The sequence below is a fragment of the Balaenoptera physalus genome, assembly GCF_965194825.1.
Source record: "Balaenoptera physalus genome assembly, chromosome: X".
Taxonomy (NCBI): domain Eukaryota; kingdom Metazoa; phylum Chordata; class Mammalia; order Artiodactyla; family Balaenopteridae; genus Balaenoptera; species Balaenoptera physalus.
This window is the reverse complement of record NC_138903.1, coordinates 105,443,773-105,449,855: the sequence shown is the minus strand read 5'-3', so window position 1 is coordinate 105,449,855 and position 6,083 is coordinate 105,443,773. Positions and strand designations below refer to the sequence as shown.

Genomic DNA, 6,083 nt, shown 5'->3' with positions numbered 1-6,083 from the left:
CGGCCCGCGGGAACTGCTCCTCGCCGCCCTGCTCTCCGCCTTCGCCGCCGCTCGCCTCAGCCTCGGCCTCGGCCTCGCGGCTTTCGCCGTCCGCGGGGCCGGCGGCTCCGACGCTGACATCGCAGCCTTCCTTTCCTTCTCCTTCGTCTCCCGCCTCTTTCCCTTCCGCGGCTGCTCCCAGCTCCGGTTCGGACTGAGCCTTCTGCTCCTCTCCCCCCTCTCCGGGAAGCGAGATCTCCGCGGGCTTCACCTCTGCAAGGGAGGAAACCCAAAGAGAAAAGATCAGGCCGTCGAGGGAGCCCGGCTCTGGGGAGGGGCTGCGTCCGAGTGGGGTCCTGCCGTTCGCCCCTCCCTGGGATCGGCTAAAGCGAGTGCCCCGCCCGCCACTGACCGTGCGCTTCTTCCCGCTCCTCGTCGACCCCCAGCTTGAGGAAGCCGGCGACGGCTGCATCCGCGTCGTCATAGGCATCGTGGCTGCTCTGCGGCTGACGCTCCATGTCCCAACTGCTGTCGAGGAGGCTGTGAGCTTCAGCGGAGGCTGCGCTGAATCTCCTGAGACCCCCGGCTCACGACTCAAGGCTAGAGCGGTGGCTCACGACTCAAGGCTAGAGCGGTGGCCCACGACTCAAGGCTAGAGCGGTGGCCCACGACCCGGCACCGCTAAGGCTCCTCTGGCGTCTGGTCAGCTTTCAGGGAGTCTGGAATAACGCTCTCTGTGGGTTTACCACAGCCTGCTGGGGGTTGGGTTGGCTGATGTGCGCATGCGGCAGGGCCTCCGCCGTCTAGGGGGCGCTGGCGGGGGGACAGGGGATGTTGCGCGCCGCCCGGGCGCTGGTAGGGAGCATGCGTGAGAGCAGAACGCCGGGTCCCAGGTTGCAACCTAGCTGACTAAGTACTCCGCACTGGGTCGGGCGTCTTCCCAGGCCAAGGGGCTGTGCCCGATTTGTGGAGGGTACGAGAGAGACCTCACCCAGGCTCCATAGACCTTGGAGAAGCGTTTGGGGACTATCTCTTGACCGAGCCCTCCATATCCAGCAGCCAGTACCAAGAAGGGAACAGTAATCAAAGTAATACGGTCGACCCTTGGTATCCGCGGGGGATTGGTTCCAGGACCCGCCGCGGATACCAAAATCGGCGGATGCTCAAGTCCCATAGTCGGCCCTCCGCATCCGCTGATGCGAAACCCATGGATATGGAGGGCCGCCTGTATATTTATTGAAATTAAAAAAACAAACAAACCTGTGTTTAAGTGGACTTGCAAGTTCAAAAGCCGTGTAGTTGAAGGGTCAACCGTATTATTAGCTAGGAGTTTGCTTGCTCTGAATGTTTGCAATGAGGCTAAAGTCAGAGTCCACCATACTCCCCCAGGGTCTCCGGGAACAGGAGCTTGGGTTTTATGAGCATGCGGGGTGCTCAGATGTACTACAGGGGTAAAAACCAACCTAGCACACTCCTTAAGAAAGTCCATGGCCTGTAGATTTTTAGTAATGAATCCACATCAGATTGCAGAAGTTGAAACCTGCACAGTGCTTAGAGCATCTGAGAATGCATAAAGTGCAAGGGCTCCTCCTCGTCCTGGTTTTGACTGTGGATAATGCAACTTCTGCACTGCGTCTGACTATAGACCTTCTTCAAAAACCTACTCGTTCCCTTTGCTGGGCGAGTGCTGTGGACCTGGTCGAATTCCTCCCTTTCCTGCTGCTGCCTCCTCCCCTTTTCCTCTAAACCTCCCTTTTCTAGAAATATCTTCCTGAGCTCTTTCTGCGGAATAAATAAAATTTATTTATTGTCAAATACAGAGATCCAGGCCAGATTGAGGGCCCTGAGATTCTTCCTGCAAGGAGTGTTTTGTGGATGCTTCAGGATGTGTTAATATTCTAAATATTAAGACTAGCTTCTAACAATGGACGCTATGCTTGACAATGTATGTGAAGTATCTTAATTTTACCTGCACGACCACCATTCTCATTAACCCTATTTTATATCAGAAATTAAACTACGTTCATGGGCCCCAAATGTATCATGGACCCTAGTCACCTCATGTACTATGCCTAATAGATAACTACCCCCTGCCTCATGCTCCCAGAGAATGGGTAAGAAAACAGCTAAAATGTTTGGTTGGGGACTTCCCTGGTGGTGCAGTGGTTGAGAATCTGCCTGCCAATGCAGGGGACACGTGTTCGATCCCTAGTCCGGGAAGATCCCACATGCTGTGGAGCAACTAAGCCCGTGTGCCACAACTACTGAGCCTGCGCTCTAGAGCCCGTGAGCCACAACTACTGAGCCGACGTGCCACAACTACTGAAGCCCACGTGCCTAGAGCCTGTGCTCCGCAACAAGAGAAGCCACCGCAATGAGAAGCCCGCGCACCACAACAAAGAGTAGACCCCGCTCACCACAACTAGAGAAAGCCCACGTGCAGCAACAAAGACCCAACGCAGCCAAAAAATAAATTTTAAAAAAATGTTTGGTTGGCCAATTCACTCTCAAAAAGATGGTAAGAGATTGCAATCTGACGGCCTCTGTCTTTGACCAAGATATTACCTTCTCAGGATAGCACTTCCTGGAGCCAAACTACTGACATCAGAAACCTTGCTTTCTCCCCACTTGCTACCTGGCTAACCTGAGTTACTTATTCTCCCTTAGCCTTAGTTTCCTTATCTCCAAAATCGAGATAACAACAGTACCTAATTCTTGGGGTTGTTGTGAGGATTAATGGAGATAATTTTTAAAATCTTTATAAGTGACCATACCATGTTGCCTCCCATTTCCTTCCATCTTTTTAGCAATTATTTTTCATGAGGGCCCAGGAGAGAAGATAAAGATGGTTATCATCTGAGTGTTGGCAATGAAGAGAGGATATTTTCTTGTGAAAATAATGTCCCTGCCATGTCTTCTTGTACCTATATGTGCTTCAGGCAATAAGCCTATGTTGGCTGCTGCATGTACAGGACAGCAATGTGGGAAGGCCTGTGAAAGCCAACCTGGCCATTGTGCTGGAGGTTCTCACAATCTGGGGAGGCAAACTGGCCCACCTAGGAGTAGGAGGACCCACAGTATGGAGGCACACCTCCAAGCCCCACACCTTACTTACTCTGTGACCCTGGGCAAGGTAGCTGACCTCTTAGAGCTTCGGGTACCACATCTGTAGGATGGGGATCATGATGGTACCTGCTGTACCGTGTTGTGAAATTTACATGAAGGAATACAAGTAAGGCCCACGGTGAGGGCTCAGATAACTTTAGCTGATGCTAGTTAAGGGGTCGGGACTGACTGCGGTCAGTCTGCACAGGGGCCTGCACTGTGACTGAAGATGCTGGACACGGAGTGTCGCCCCTGCTCCTGAGTGGATATGAGAGTCTGTGGAGCGGCACACAGCTGTGCTTGCTCATGCTGGTGACACCATGTGGGTGCTCAATGTGCACCAGGGCCTGGCTAATCAATCTTATAGCCGTCCCCTGAGGAGGGGGCCATCACTCTCTTTAGTTCCTAATGGAAGAAATGGAGGCTCAGAGAGGTCCAGTGACTTTCCTAAGGTTACACAGCCCAAAGGTAGGGCCAGGATTCAAATCTTTGAAAAGACTTTGTACTTAGCAGCCCGTGGTAGAAGCAGGTTTGGTTTTTGTGGGTAGGGTGTTGTTTGTACCTCACAGGATGGATCAGACACTGCCAGATGCTGTGCAGGTTGTGCTGGGAATCCCAGTTAAAAGAAGTAGCATGGTGTAAATCAACTATACTTAAAAAATAAAAAAAGGTAGATGAGCAGCCCCAGGAGGGATGAGTGCAAGCTTGTCTCAGGGAACCCCAACACAGCCAGGGTGGCCAGTCAAGTGCATGCAAAGTGTGGCCTTGAGAGGGAATTGGAGGGAGAACCTGAAGATAACACTGTAGTGGGTGAGAAGTAAAGTTTAAAAGGTGGATTGAGGTCAAAGTTATGGAAGGAGTCAGAATGCCAGCATCTGGGCATGGATAACTGTAATGGTTTTGGTCAGGGGGCAGTGATAATGAAAGTGGTATCTTAGGATGTGGAGTAGAGGGGGAGAGTCTCTAATGTGGCACCCTGCTCAGTTCATTGCAGTTGTTGGAGTGGGGTACATCGACCAGACATGGGGTTCCTGACTTGGAGGCCATGGTTGGCCATTGGGGAGATCGTGAGTCTTTTTGAACGTGAATGTAAATTTTAAGAGTGTGTGCACCTTTCATCAGATAATCAAGGGGGTACATGATGGCACTAACTATCTCCTCCCAAAGCACAGAAGACCACAGTTTTGAGTAAAGATGCCAGGCTTTAGAGTTGGAACACCTGAATCTGGTTTCAGCGCACAGCACTGTTCTTCTAGTTCCCTTCTCATAGCAAGAACTTTGGCCCCATGTTCTTGTCACGTGACACTGAGCATGCCTGACATCTCTCTGAGCTTCAGTTTCCCAATTGTAAAATAGGGTGACTATTATTACTACTACTACTAGCTAAAATAATCATCTTACAAAATACTTTTCTTTTTTCCTTTTTTTTATTTCTTAGTCTCTGTCTACATTTCACTTAGCATAATGCCCTCTAGATTCATCCATGTTGTGGCAGGATTTCCTTCTTTCTCGTGACTGAACAATATCCCATTGTATATGTACACCCGATCTTCTTTATCCATTCATCCATCAATGGACACTCAGGTTGTTTGTATGTCTTGCTATTTACAGAATTCTTGTGAAGCGAGAATGAAGTATGGAAAGATGATACTTTATTAATTTTAACTGAGTAAAAATATAAGGGGTGATTTTTATTATTGTCATTTGTGCTAAGGGATTTGGCATTTTATTTTTTAAATACCATTTATCATGAAATTTTCAAACATACACAAAAGTAGAAAGAATACAGTAATGCAATAATGAACCCCCATAGAAATCATCATCCAGATTCAATATCAGGATTTTGCTAAACTTGCTTCATCTATCCTGGTTTTTTTCTTCCATCTCTCTTTTGTTCCCTCCCTTCCTTCTGTCTTTTTCTACTCCTCCCCTCCCCACTCACTCTCCTCTTCTTGCTGTGCTAATTTAAAAGAAACTCAACACAACATGTATTTTCATCCCTATATCTTCATGTGTATACACTTTCTAAAAAATACAGACTTCTTTTCCTACATAACCACAGTGCCATCCAGGCATCTGAATGGTAATAATAATCCCTTGGTGCCATCACCCAGTCACTTGTATTCCGAATTCCCTGATTGCCTCAAAAATGACTTCTTACAGTTGGTTTTTTTAGGATATAAGTTTTTCTGTGTCTACACTGATAAAGTAAAAGGAAAACTCGAGGGGGGGGGACATTTGCATATGTAATCCCAGCCTTAGAAAGGGGAGGAGGAAATTAAAGACAGCCCTGGATATATACTACTGCTGGTGGTTGTATGTGGCAATAAAAGTGATTCAGTTTGGGTTTTTTTTAATAAATTTATTTTATTTATTTATTTTTAGCTGCATTGGCTCTTCGTTGCCGCGCACGGGCTTTCTCTAGTTGCGGTGAGCAGGGTCTCCTCTTCGTTGCAGTGCGCGGGCTTCTCATTGCAGTGGCTTCTCCTGTTGTGGAGCATGGGCTCTAGGCACACGGGCTTCACTAGTTATGGCACATGGGCTCAGTACTTGTGGCTCACGGGCTCTAGAGCACAGGCTCAGTAGTTGTGGCACACGGGCTTATTTGCTCTCCAGCATGTGGGATCTTCCCGGACTAGGGCTCGAACCCACGTCCCCTGCATTAGCAGGCGGATCCCTAACCACTGCGCCGCCAAGGGAAGCCCCCTCAGATTCTAATTTTAATCCAGACTGAACAAACTGAAAGCTAACTGTATTAGCAAAGATGTTCCAAATATAAAAGTTTGTTATGTTATTAACAGAACTATTTACATGCATATTTACAAGCAGTCCTTTTGTACATAAGTTTTACTTTTAGTTAATTGGGAAAAGATTTTTGATATTAGGTAAAAATATTACTAAAATAGGGCTGAGGTGGTACCACATTATAGTAAAGCATTAGAGAAGTGATTCTCAAGGTGTATCAATAATAAAACAGATGAAAACTTGAGTGACAAAGA

General features: G+C 48.2%; 1 protein-coding gene across 1 annotated transcript in view; it reads right to left on the bottom strand.

Moving 5' to 3' along the window:
- Positions 1-615: 615 nt before the first annotated feature.
- Positions 616-6,083, bottom strand: part of LOC309652084 (uncharacterized protein) — a 60,261-nt gene continuing 54,793 nt past the window's right edge. Inside the window, exon 7 of the mRNA XM_082445607.1 lies at positions 616-698. The gene's annotated coding sequence lies outside the window, so the exon portion shown is untranslated. The remainder of the gene's footprint in view (positions 699-6,083) is intronic.